This window comes from Lineus longissimus, chromosome 13, assembly GCF_910592395.1.
Source record: "Lineus longissimus chromosome 13, tnLinLong1.2, whole genome shotgun sequence".
NCBI classification, from domain to species: domain Eukaryota; kingdom Metazoa; phylum Nemertea; class Pilidiophora; order Heteronemertea; family Lineidae; genus Lineus; species Lineus longissimus.
In genome coordinates this window covers 10255052-10266795 of record NC_088320.1, presented here as the reverse complement: position 1 = coordinate 10266795, position 11744 = coordinate 10255052, and the positions used below count along the sequence as shown (strand labels likewise).

Below are 11744 nucleotides of genomic sequence, written 5' to 3'. Positions count from 1 at the left end.
CCCAAGTTTAAAATGACAGTGATTGACAAGAACTTGGTACATCTCGTTTTGGAGGTATGTCTTATTAAAGGAGCGTTGCGACAGCTGAGTCTTGGAGTGACAACCCAGGGAGTCGAGTCCAAGAATCGAGGTCTGTCGGCCAGCGATCCTAAGATTGTGACCAGGAGCAGGAACTCAACCCCCGTATCCATTCAGCAGCCCACAGAATGAACCATAACATAGCCGAGAGCGGGCGACGGAAACTAAAGTGGTTCAACATCGAAGTCGATACTCGTTGCCGCCCGATGAAAGCGCTGGACAGAATTGCAATGAACAGGCAGTACACAGTCAGGTATAAACGGAGTGCTGGACACCAGAAGTTAGCTGGTGTTTGATAACATCAGGGCAACAGATTACTTCACGAAGAAGAAAAACAAAACCAGGGGTGGTGAGTACAAGAAACATGTGATGATAACAATGCCGGACTTGCGAAGGAAGGGTGTCAAGAAGGCTGTTGCACGACGAGACAGACCGCCTGTACCAGAGTGGAAATGTCTCGACCCAAACGGCAGAAACTATGACCACTCCTACTTTCGGCGATCCTTCAAGATCCAACCAGCCATCAAGACAACAAAGAGGTTTCCATCGCGGTAAGAAAACTTTCAAATGTCAATTCAATATGATGATATTTTCTTTCATTTCAACACATACTGTAGCTTACCAGGAAAAATGCATTTAGGCCGGTTGCCATGGCCTTCACAAACTTTCTTGGCATTGCACCTTTTTCTACTCTGATTGACCCGTTCTCTTTCTATTGTTAAGTGCTCGACTTTCACGCACAGAGAATTATGACACAGATGACTTATATGATAGCCTGTGCTAATTTTGAATTGCAATTCATCATTTTCACATAAAAACATCGCACGGTGTGTTGTCATTGTGACCGGCTTCTCTAAAAAACTTACTTTAACAAACCCGTATGTGACCCCCCCTCTTTTTTTGCCTAGCCCCCTCCCAATTCAAACAAAAACCGTCACTTTTCGTCTTTGATAACATTCTCGCTCTCAATTCTAATATTTTTCTCCTGAATTCACCTGCTGAAATAAAAAAATTAGTGAAAGCTTGGTACCCTGCCACCCATCGTGCTCTGTGCCGACACCTCCCAAAATGAAAATAACATGCAAAACAATAAACACTCTCATTACTATTCACAATTGATGATGGTTATGAAACATATCTAGCCCAAAAAAGTAGAAAAATTTGAAATTATTTGAAATTTTTTGAAAATTTCAATTTTTGGCATTTTCACTTAAAAGCCCTGTAGGACAGGGGGGGGGGGGGTTAAATTTGAGAATTTTCTTTTTTTCCTCATTTTCCAATTTCCATGATACGTCCACACATTCTCAACACATTTCAGCCAATTACAACGGTTTTTGTGGATTTCAGAGCTCATTTACTATTTTTGACCTGTAACCCAAAACCCTCTGAATGGAGACAAGACCACAATTGATTTTCCAAGCCATTTCCAGTTATTTCAAATGCCCGCCATCAAATACTGCGTGGGGTTGTGAATTCTAAAATACCTTGGTACCGTAAAGTCAACTTTTTAATGGAAAATGCATAAGCCTCGTTCTGAGAGTGGAGTGTTTTGGACACGCAACCAAGATGCTCTACCAAAGTTCCCTCGGGTTGCACTAAAATGTGGAAACCATGCACACAGCTCACTTCAGAAGTTTGAGGCTCTCAAAACACTGCTTCAAACACAAATGAACCAAGGAAGCATCAACCACCCTAAGTTTTTTAATGAGCACTACACATATTTGCTGAGAAAAACGCTCCAAATAGCCCATTTGCGCGGATTTTAGCATCACTTCCTATGCGCACTGCCGTAACATAATGTAAACAACGGCGCTACCAGCGCTCCGGGCAGGCGATGGATGGAATTTGCCAAATTCGCACATATTCAAGTTATTTTCGTGGCCTATCTTTTCAAGTTTGAGGTACTTTTAGAATAGAAATTGAACCCTCGGCTTCGGACCTTGGTTGAGTTACCAAGACACTCGGGTGGAGCTAAAATTTCGTCCAAACCCTCGCCTATCGGCTCGGGTTTGGACTGTATTTTAGCTCCACCCTCGAGTGTCTTGGTAACTCAACCAAGGTCCTCCGCCTCGGGTTCAATTCCTTAAACTGAAACTCGGATATGATATACGGGTTAGTCTTGGGAGTAACTGGTGCGATTTAAACTGGTAGTTGACCACGGAATTTTTTTTTTAAATTGACAAGTTTGACACAAGTGGACATTTTTACCCATTTCAGCCATTTTCACTCCAAATTTGAATCACCCCCGCCTATGGCGAGGTTGACAAAATTCAAAATTATTTTTTTTACCAAACAATTTATTTATATCTGTAGACTTGCCACAGCAAATATTTTTTCAACACCTCCCAAATATGTACTTGAGAGTTAAAAACATGCACTCGTCTAATTGATAGGCCTGGCTTGTCTCATCGAGTTTGTTCACAATATGCAGCGCGGTATCCTCCTTGGAAGCTTGAAAACATTTTAACCATATACACCCCATTAGGCCATTCAAAATTAATTTTTAGATTTACGTTACCGACCGCCCCAGTTTTTGCCTCCGTCCCTATATGTTTTTGTTTTTTGCTAAATTTAAAAAAAAACGTTTTTTTGTATTAGATCGGTCTTGAAGCCCATTGGAAACCTTTTTTATGGCCCTACTCATTACTGGCACAACTCCTCATAGGGATAGCTTAGGTACAGTGCTTATATGACAATACTAGCCAAAATATCCAACTCCCGTTAGATGTAGTACGCAATAGTATACCGACGCCGCATTGCGGGAATATACTAGAGTGGAAGGTTCTTTCATCTTTTTCGAACTGAGGAGGACACGGATGCCGCGAATTTGCGTTTCAGTCAATTAGTATAGTCCTAAGCTTCAAAATGATATCTTTGACAAAGAGATTAGAAAAATATGAACTGAGTTATGAACTTGGAAAGATAGCGTACTGGGACTAACGATCGGGTAGAGTTGCCGCGTACACACGTGGCAGACGACTGAGCGGCTTCGTTTTTGGCGGGAAAACTATTGTAGGCAACCTTCAACAATTTCATGTGGTCACTGCGATAATTCCTGTCTACAGGGATGCTTTGAATATTTAATAAAGTTGGCAGCCTCTGAACACACGTACGGCGCGCACGTTCAATAAAAAAATCAACGGTCTTTGAAGTTACTATTAATATTGCAAGGGCGCACCACCTGTCAGACGCTAGAGTCATTAAATGTTGAAAACTCACATAAATCATAGCATCTGTGGTTAGTGATGCAAGCGGGACCATGGCATTGTGTTGAAGTAGACTAGTTTCGATTTCGATTTGTGACATTTGTGTACCGGAGCAGTATTCCTTGACAACATGGGATTCATTGTTGTTCAGGTAACGAGTGGCGTAACTATAGTGAAGGCCTGGTTTGGGATAAATGTTCCGGGCACAATAATGTCAAAAAGTAAAAAACAAATTCCCCTCCCCACCAAATTTTTCAGATCTGAGTGACGTAAATCTAAAAATTAATTTTGAATGGCCTTATTTCGCGTTGGACGCCACTGGACGCAAAATAGGATGACCCGTCAAAAATGATGTGTTTTTCCTACAGTGTTTCAATACTGTGACTGTCTCCAAGTGAAACAAACAAAACACACATCCAAGATTGTGACTGTCTCCAGTCCAAGAAAGACACCAGCAAACCCTCGTCCAGATTGTGACTGTCTCCAAGTGAAACACACAGACACTGGTCCAGATTGTGACTGTCTCCAAGTGTGACACTCAAACACGCATCCAGACTCGGACTGTCTCCAAGTGAGACACACAAACACTCATCCAAGATTGTGACGATTTACTAAAATCACAGGTCACAGCGATTAAAAAATCACTTGTTTGCTAGATGTTTTCTTTTAACTTCCGTACCATCCCAATCACACGTTTTGAATCTTTTCAGAATTGTTGGCGATGATGATGGGGGTGTCATCATGTCACCTGAGGACTTTGAAGACTACCAGAGAAGAGTTCTGCTAATGGTAGGCATAGAACTCCGCTGGTTTTCATTTATATCATCTAAGAACTCTATGTAAACAATAAAAAGAAAAACATGTATTAGCAAGTTTAATGTTTTGAACATTACCCAATTAACAGTATCTCAGATTCTCAGTTTACAGCAGTCAATCTGTCGGACTGCCAACCTTTCGTTCCAGTTCAGCACTGGCCTTAAGGAAGCAAAATTTATCTGCTCGAAGTCAAATTCTATATCACAACATATTTTTATTTGGGTGTTATAATTTCAGCGTCAAAAGAACCGCCTGTATGTCAGCTGGTATTCTCCACCGACTGGTATCGACTGCAAGCTGGTTGGCCCAGAGATGCCATGCTTCTGTACTCACAGGTTTGTAGTCTGACTTAGAATCAAACTGGTGACCTCAGACGTAACAGTCTTATCTACTGTGCCACTCCCAGATAGCCCGAAAAGTCCAGGATGCCAATTTAAACAAAATGACAGAAGTGTAACCTTCTCTTCCAGATATAAGCAACACAAAACATACTTTGAAACAATCCCGGAGGCCTGCCCCATCCTTCAGCCGTGCAAAGTCCGTGGCTGCTGCTGTAACTCGTACAGCTACGTCCCATCCCGCTGAATGGCTCTCAACTAATCAGGTGCGGCTGTAAACATTACTCGGACGAACATTCGGAGACGAATCTCATGAAGTGCAAGAAGTGTAAGTTGGAGAAGTCTTGAATTTCATAATTTCATGTACATGTCCTGATAACCCTACACATAGATTCACGATGGACTCCTCTTTCCTGGCTAAAGGCCGAGTCAGTTGGCACCCAACTGTTCAACATACAAGGTCACCTGCTGGGCCGGTGTCAGCACCCCATGTCCTTCACAACAGCTATTGCCTTCCATCCTGAGACTTACAAATATCAAACTAATGTATTGTCTGGTGTTTCAGCTGGATGCAAGTGTGCTGGGTTCAAGAGTTCCTACACCTGTGGCTGCGGTGAGCCGGCTCACAGACATGAGATGGTGGGAGGAGAAACAAGGCCGCCCAGTCGGGCAGGAGGACGTCCCATACCAGGCCATGGGCAGTCTGTCGGGCTTCTCATCTCTGGCTTAGGGCTACATGAGGATGGACCTGAGTGGTAAAGGTACGCTCATAATTCAATTAATCTTTGGATTTGATGACCAGTCATCTGGTGATGAGAGGATGCCCACTCCGACAGGAGGGAGGACGCTCAGTCGGGCAGGAGGGCGTCATGTTTTGTCACATCCACTGCGTAGCTCCCTTACCTGTTAGAATTACTTTTGAGTATTATCCCGGCTACCCGGATCCAACGCCGATTCCATTTTTTATACCGCACCATTATCACCTCCTGCGCATGCGTACAACGTACTTCCTCTTTATCTTCGGCGCGTTCAAACCCGGATCGCAGATGAGAAAGCTCTCGAAATTTCCTGTGTTTTTCACGCTCTTTTTTATCTTTTACGCTAGATTCTCTGGTTATATTGTATTTATAACTTATATTTGTTGTGTATCATGTCTCACTCCGTTCAGGCAGATTAACCGCTTTTCACGCCCGATAATGCGACTTCTGTGCGTGTTGAAAACGGCCGTTCTGACAGTGGCCGGACAGCCGCGGGGTCAAGGTCACCAAAATCTGCCGCTAAATCTATGCAAGTCCGCGGAAGAAAAGGGTGCCTCTGGTCGGGGATCACACCCGAATTCCAATGTGGGCTCCCTTGGACAGGGATCCAGCTCCATTGAGAAAGCAGGACAGGATAGCGGCCCATCCTCTGAGCCTCAGGTGGGGGTTCCTAGTGGATCGGGAAAGAAGGATATTACAGACAGGGAACGGTCTTCCCAATCCCACTCGTCAAAAAAGGGGTCTCGTCACCATGATCACTCTCATGGCCATGAGGGTCATAGGTAAAGGTCATCATCTTCAAAAAAATCCTCACACAGCTGGGGCAGTCTGGGAGAAAAAGATGAGTTCCTTCATGGAAGAAAAAATGTCCCACTTTGAGACTAAAATTTTGGGCATAATGGCATCCTCACTGCAAGGGGTGAGGCCCGGTGTAGCCGGCAGTGGTCCGATCAGTGGCCCTAGTAGGGACAGTCGTGCGGTTTCTCCAGATTCGCCCAGTTTCCTTTCCCACAGGACTGGGAGGAGTCCACCTGTCCATCGTGGGGATATTAATTCTGTACTTGGAGACAATTATGAAGATAGTATTTTTGGAGGGGGAGAATCTCCTTTCCCTAAGAGACCGGCAGCGTGGACAGGATGGCAGCGTGGACATCAGGTGGGACAAAGTTAACAAGAGCCTTCCTAGGGTGTCATTCTCGGATGAGAATAGACTAAGGAGGCAATATAGATGGCCGGAGACTGATTTCGAACGGAGGGGCAAATGTCCAAGTCTCGACAAGTCGGTTGCCACTTACCTTAACACCAAGGTAGGTAGGTTCAAACCTAGGTCACTTTACCCCTCTGAAGTGAAGACGGAGAAGGCCCTAGAAGGGATCGACAAAGTTCTTCGTTGTCAACAGAGAGTGGTGTGTCACTCATCGTACCTGTTAGCAGCCTTCAGACAGGCCCTGGCTCCAGAAGCGAGCTCCACGGAGGCGGACATTGCTTCGATTTTGAGGGCACTAGCGACGGCAACTTGCGATGTGGCCGCCCTGAGCACTACAGCATTGGCAAAATGTGTCAACAAGCGTAGGCATGTGTATGTGGAAGCCCTAAATCTTCCAGACAAGTCAGACAGGGACGCCCTTCTGAAGGTTCCCATTGAGGGATCTAAACTTTTTGGAGGAAAGTTTAATGATATTGCGAAGGAATCTTCACAGTTAAGACGTGATGCTCGAGAAATGGCAAGCACGATGGCGTCAACTGCCAGCAGTTTTGGCAGGGACAGTTCTCGAAATACCAAGAGGAAAGCTTCTTCTTCCGTTGATAACCAGTTCAAGGGATTGGCCCCCCACGAGGAACGAGGCTTGGGCCCCAGGCTATGATTCAAGAGCCGACAAAAAAGGTCTGCAGAAGCCTCAGCAAAAATGGGGGGCACAACAGCAGGCAACTCAAGGTCGCCAGGGCAACAAATGGGGAAAAGGGCAAAGGTCATTCAAGCAGTCCTATCGCCCCAAACAGTCACAATAGCAACCATTGTCCCCAGCCCCCCCCCCCCCCCCCCCACCACAACATCTTCAAGGCCTCCAGTGGGGGGCAGGCTGGGCTCTTTCACCAAAAAATGGCGAAAGATTACAAAAAGACAAGTATGTGCTCAACATCTTGGAAAATGGCTATTCCATAGAATTCGAAAAAAGCCCTCCCTTGTCAAACTTCCGTCCGGACACAGCAAATTCTCTCAGCCAAGAGAAGAGGGGGGCCATGTCCTTGGAAATAGAAAAGATGTTGGAAAAGGGGGCAATAGAGGAAGTCCCGGTGCACCAACAAGAGGTAGGTTTCTATTCAAATCTTTTTCTTGTTCCCAAAAAATCTGGGGGGTTTGCGTCCTGTGTTGAATTTAAAGGCTTTAAATTCATACATAGTAGACCGTCCGTTCAGGATGGAGACCTTCAGGTCAGTGATGAGGTCTCTGAAACCCGACAAATGGGTGGCATCGCTGGACCTGTCCAAAGCATATTTTCACGTCCCTGTGAACATAGAATCCAGGAAATTCCTCAGATTCCAGTTTGCGGGCAAACAATTTCAGTTCAAGGCCCTGGTTTTTGGACTGAAATCGGCTCCGAGGGTATTCACAAAGGTAGTTGCAACCCTCATGGCCCACCTTCGGACCAGAGGAATCCGAATTCATGTCTATTTAGACGACTGGCTTATAAGAGCGTTCAGTCGACGCCGACTGAAACAGGTCTTAAGCTTAGAGACCCAGACTGTCACAGCCCTGGGCTTCTTGATAAATTGGAAAAAATCCGAATTGGCACCAACCCAGGTAATAGTCTTGGGGCAATATTGAACCTAGTGGACAGTCTGGCCTTCCCATCACGGGAACGAGCATCAGCTCTCTAGTCTGCAATTTCATCCGTAATGGACAGAGAGTGGGCCACTGCTCGAGAAATTCTCAGCATCCTTGGAATGATGGCATCATGCACAGACGTTGTCCAATGGGCGAGACTTCAGATGAGGCTCCTTCAGCTTCATTTACGGGAGTCCTGGTGCCCCCAGAGGAATATCCTATCGAAACATATTTCTCTACCTTTCAATCTGAAACGTCAGCTCCACTGGTGGACAGTAGAAGCCAATTTATTCAAAGGGGTCAGTATAACCCCCCAAAAAACCCAAGTGACGATTTCAACAGATGCATCACTCGAGGGTTGGGGAGCACTCAAGGAGGGCAGCAGCCTTTCAGGAGTTTGGACCAAGGCAGAGGCAATAAAACATATAAACTGGCTAGAATTGAGAGCTGTACAGCTAGCCTTGATGGGATTCAAAAAATCGCTGGGGGGCAAGATGGTACTTGTTCTAACCGACAACACCACGGTGGCTGCATATCTAAACAAAGAAGGGGGCACTGATTCGAAGGACCTGTGTCTTCTCATGAGGTCAGTCCTGCTTTGGTGTGCACGCCTGGGCATTTCCCTGAAGGTCAGACACATCGCAGGGGTGAAAAACATAGTCCCGGATGCTCTGTCCAGGAGAGACGGGACATTCCCCACAGAGTGGACCCTAAAGGGGGACATTCTGAAGCTGGTATTCAGCAGATGGGACAGACCCCATGTCGATCTATTCGCAACAAGTCTAAATCACCAGCTTCCTGTATATGTCTTCCCAGTTCAAGACACTCAGGCATGGGCAGTAGATGCCCTGTCAATTTCTTGGAGGGGGATCCTGGGTTATGCTTTTCCTCCGGTAGCCCTGATACAGAGGGTACTCAACAAAATACAAGAGGAGGACTGTGTTGTATTCCTCATAGCACCGTGGTGGCCCCGACAGCCTTGGTTCTCGGGGTACTAGATCTCCTGATCGAGTCGCCGTTGAAATTTCCGGACAGACCCGACCTACTGTACCAACCACACAACAAACAACTCCACAAAGATCCCTCCATCATGAAGCTAGTTGCATGGAGATTATCAAGAATGCCTGGGTTAAGAAAGGCATACCTGTCAACGCTGCAGAGCATGCAGCCCAGGCCCGAAGAAAGTCAACCCGGGACACATACGATGCCAGACTTCGAATTTTCTTTGAATGGTGCAGGGAGAGGGAGATTCGACCATTGCAGGCCACTTTAGCCGAGGTCTCCTCTTTCCTTACTTATTTGTTCGAGATTAAGAATCTCCAGGTTAGAACTATTCTGGGTTACAAGGCTGCTATATCAGTGGTGCACCCAGGTTGGGGTGGAATAGTAGTGGGTAGGTACCCTCTACTTTCTGACATCATTAAGTCTTTCATTTACATCAGACCTCCGTCTAGGCATATTTGCCCGGGTTGGAATTTGCCTCTAGTCCTCATGAAACTTTGTTTGGAACCTTTCGAGCCTCTGGGGAAGGCAGATATGAAATTCCTGTCCTGGAAGACAGCCTTTTTGATAGCAGCAGCCTCGGCGAGGCAGAGAAGCACTCTTCATGCATTATCCATCGACGAAGGCCATTTGTCTTGGTCAAGGGAAGGGCTGACAATCATTCCATCCCCAGGGTTCATGGCCAAAAATGAATCCGCCAACTACATGAGTAAAGCAATCTTTTTACCTGAAATGTCTTCAGTCTCCAGTGTGCAGGAAGACACCTGGTTGTGCCCATGCAGGGCACTTAGAATTTACCTAGATAGGACCAAGAGTGTCAGAGACGGCCAGAATCAGCTCTTTCTGACATATGCGAAAGGGAAAGTAAAACCTTGTGCTAGAGACACTATCAGTCGCTGGCTGGTAGAAACCAACAAGTTTTCTTATGACAATGCCTCGCTCAGGGAGAGGGTACATTGTAAGGCACATGATGTAAGGGCAATGGCCACCTTGTGGGCCTTAGCCAAGGGAGTACCAATGGAGGAACTCATGCAAGCAGCAAACTGGAAATCAGATTCTACGTTCACTGCTTTTTACATGAGGGATGTTACAGGTCAGAGGGCGAGGTTTGCCCAGGCTGTCCTTTCAACATCTCGTGTTTAATTATCACCTCCTTTTTTCAAGACTCCCACCATCCTAATAAGCTTCAGTATTTCTACTCAAAAGTAATTCTAACAGGTAAGGGAGCTACGCAGTGGATTATAATTTTCTCTAATTGAAAATATTATCCACTAGTAGCGTACTTACCTGTAAGAATGTTCCCACCCTCCTCCCTGCTGTTGTGGATTTTTGGTTTGTGTATAGCAACCTCAGATAAAGAGGAAGTACGTTGTACGCATGCGCAGGAGGTGATAATGGTGGGGTATAAAAAATGGAATCGGCGTTGGATCCGGGTAGCCGGGATAATACTCAAAAGTAATTCTAACAGGTAAGTACGCTACTAGTGGATAATATTTTCAATTAGAGAAAATTATAATTTCAGTTACATGGAAACAGTGACATTTTAGATTGGCAGATTGCAAAGGACTGTGAAAGTGGAACGATGAACAATACCACTGTTCAGAATTAACATCGGTGCTTGTCTGGGATCTAGACCAGTACTTCACGAGATGCATTAGAAACAAACTTTGCCAATAGTACTTTTGTTCTCATTGAGTGACTGACCCTCATCTCTCAACTCAGTATTTACGTGGCAACTTCAATGCAATATTTAACGACCGAATCCCTTTTTCAGCCCTGCCATCAAAGGCCTTCTTGAATCAGCCAATCACAAGCGAAGACCACCCGTTCCTCCGTGCTAACCTCGAGGAGGTCGACATGGTCAAGCAGACCCAGGGCTTGAGGATTTCTGACCGAGAGCAGCAGGAGCTCAAGTCCAAGATGCGTCAACCCGGGGAGTCGGAGATGGATTTCTATGAGAGGCGCTACCAGGAAAGGGTCAGTTGACCAACTTGTGCCACAGAAGTTTTCAATCTATTGTTGGTCAACTTGTAGTTAGAGTCTGGGTTTATAAGGAGTGGAGGTATCTTTGAAGTTATGAAATCTGTTAAAGTTTCTCGTATGAAGCATTTCCCTGCAAGCTTCATAAAGCTTCTTCAGTCGAATGAATATGTTCTTATTTTCAGGTGTCAAAATGCAATCTTAACTATCATGAAATTTCATTCCTCTCTTTCTGTTTTTCAGCAAAAGAAATCCAATGTGTATCTGCCACCTGTCAAGTCCAGGGCCAACCAGAAAAAGTAGAATGATTTGAATAGGCACGGCTGTGATCGTTTTTGTTGATCGGCAAACTGACCCAGTAAATTCGAGAATAAGTTTGCCTTGAGTAATTTTCACAATCAATATGTGAATGCATGTCAGAACTGGAGTCATTGTTGACCCAATAAGGTTTATTGGCTTTGTGACTCTGACTTTGGCCAGCGTCCGAAAGCACTTGTTGATAGTCCAAGCCACTTCTTTAGTTTAACAATCTGTTAATCTCGGCACATTCTTTACTCAAGGGAAAAGGGCGTAGTCTCTATTTGCAATATTGGTGAGTTCCCATTACATTTTAAATGCCATTGCTGGTAGCTGAACTGTTGTACTCGATCTTGGTTTGATCTAGGTATTTGATTGGGAACTATTGGTCTTTTCATGACAGAGAGTGAAAATGTGAGATTTCCCTGATTTTGTAGTTTGT

At 45.2% G+C, this 11744-nt stretch overlaps 1 pseudogene; it reads left to right on the top strand.

The window, feature by feature from the left end:
- The first annotated feature begins 206 nt into the window (after window positions 1–206).
- LOC135498403 (protein FAM221A-like) lies at window positions 207–11308 on the top strand (annotated as a pseudogene).
- Window positions 11309–11744: the final 436 nt, after the last annotated feature.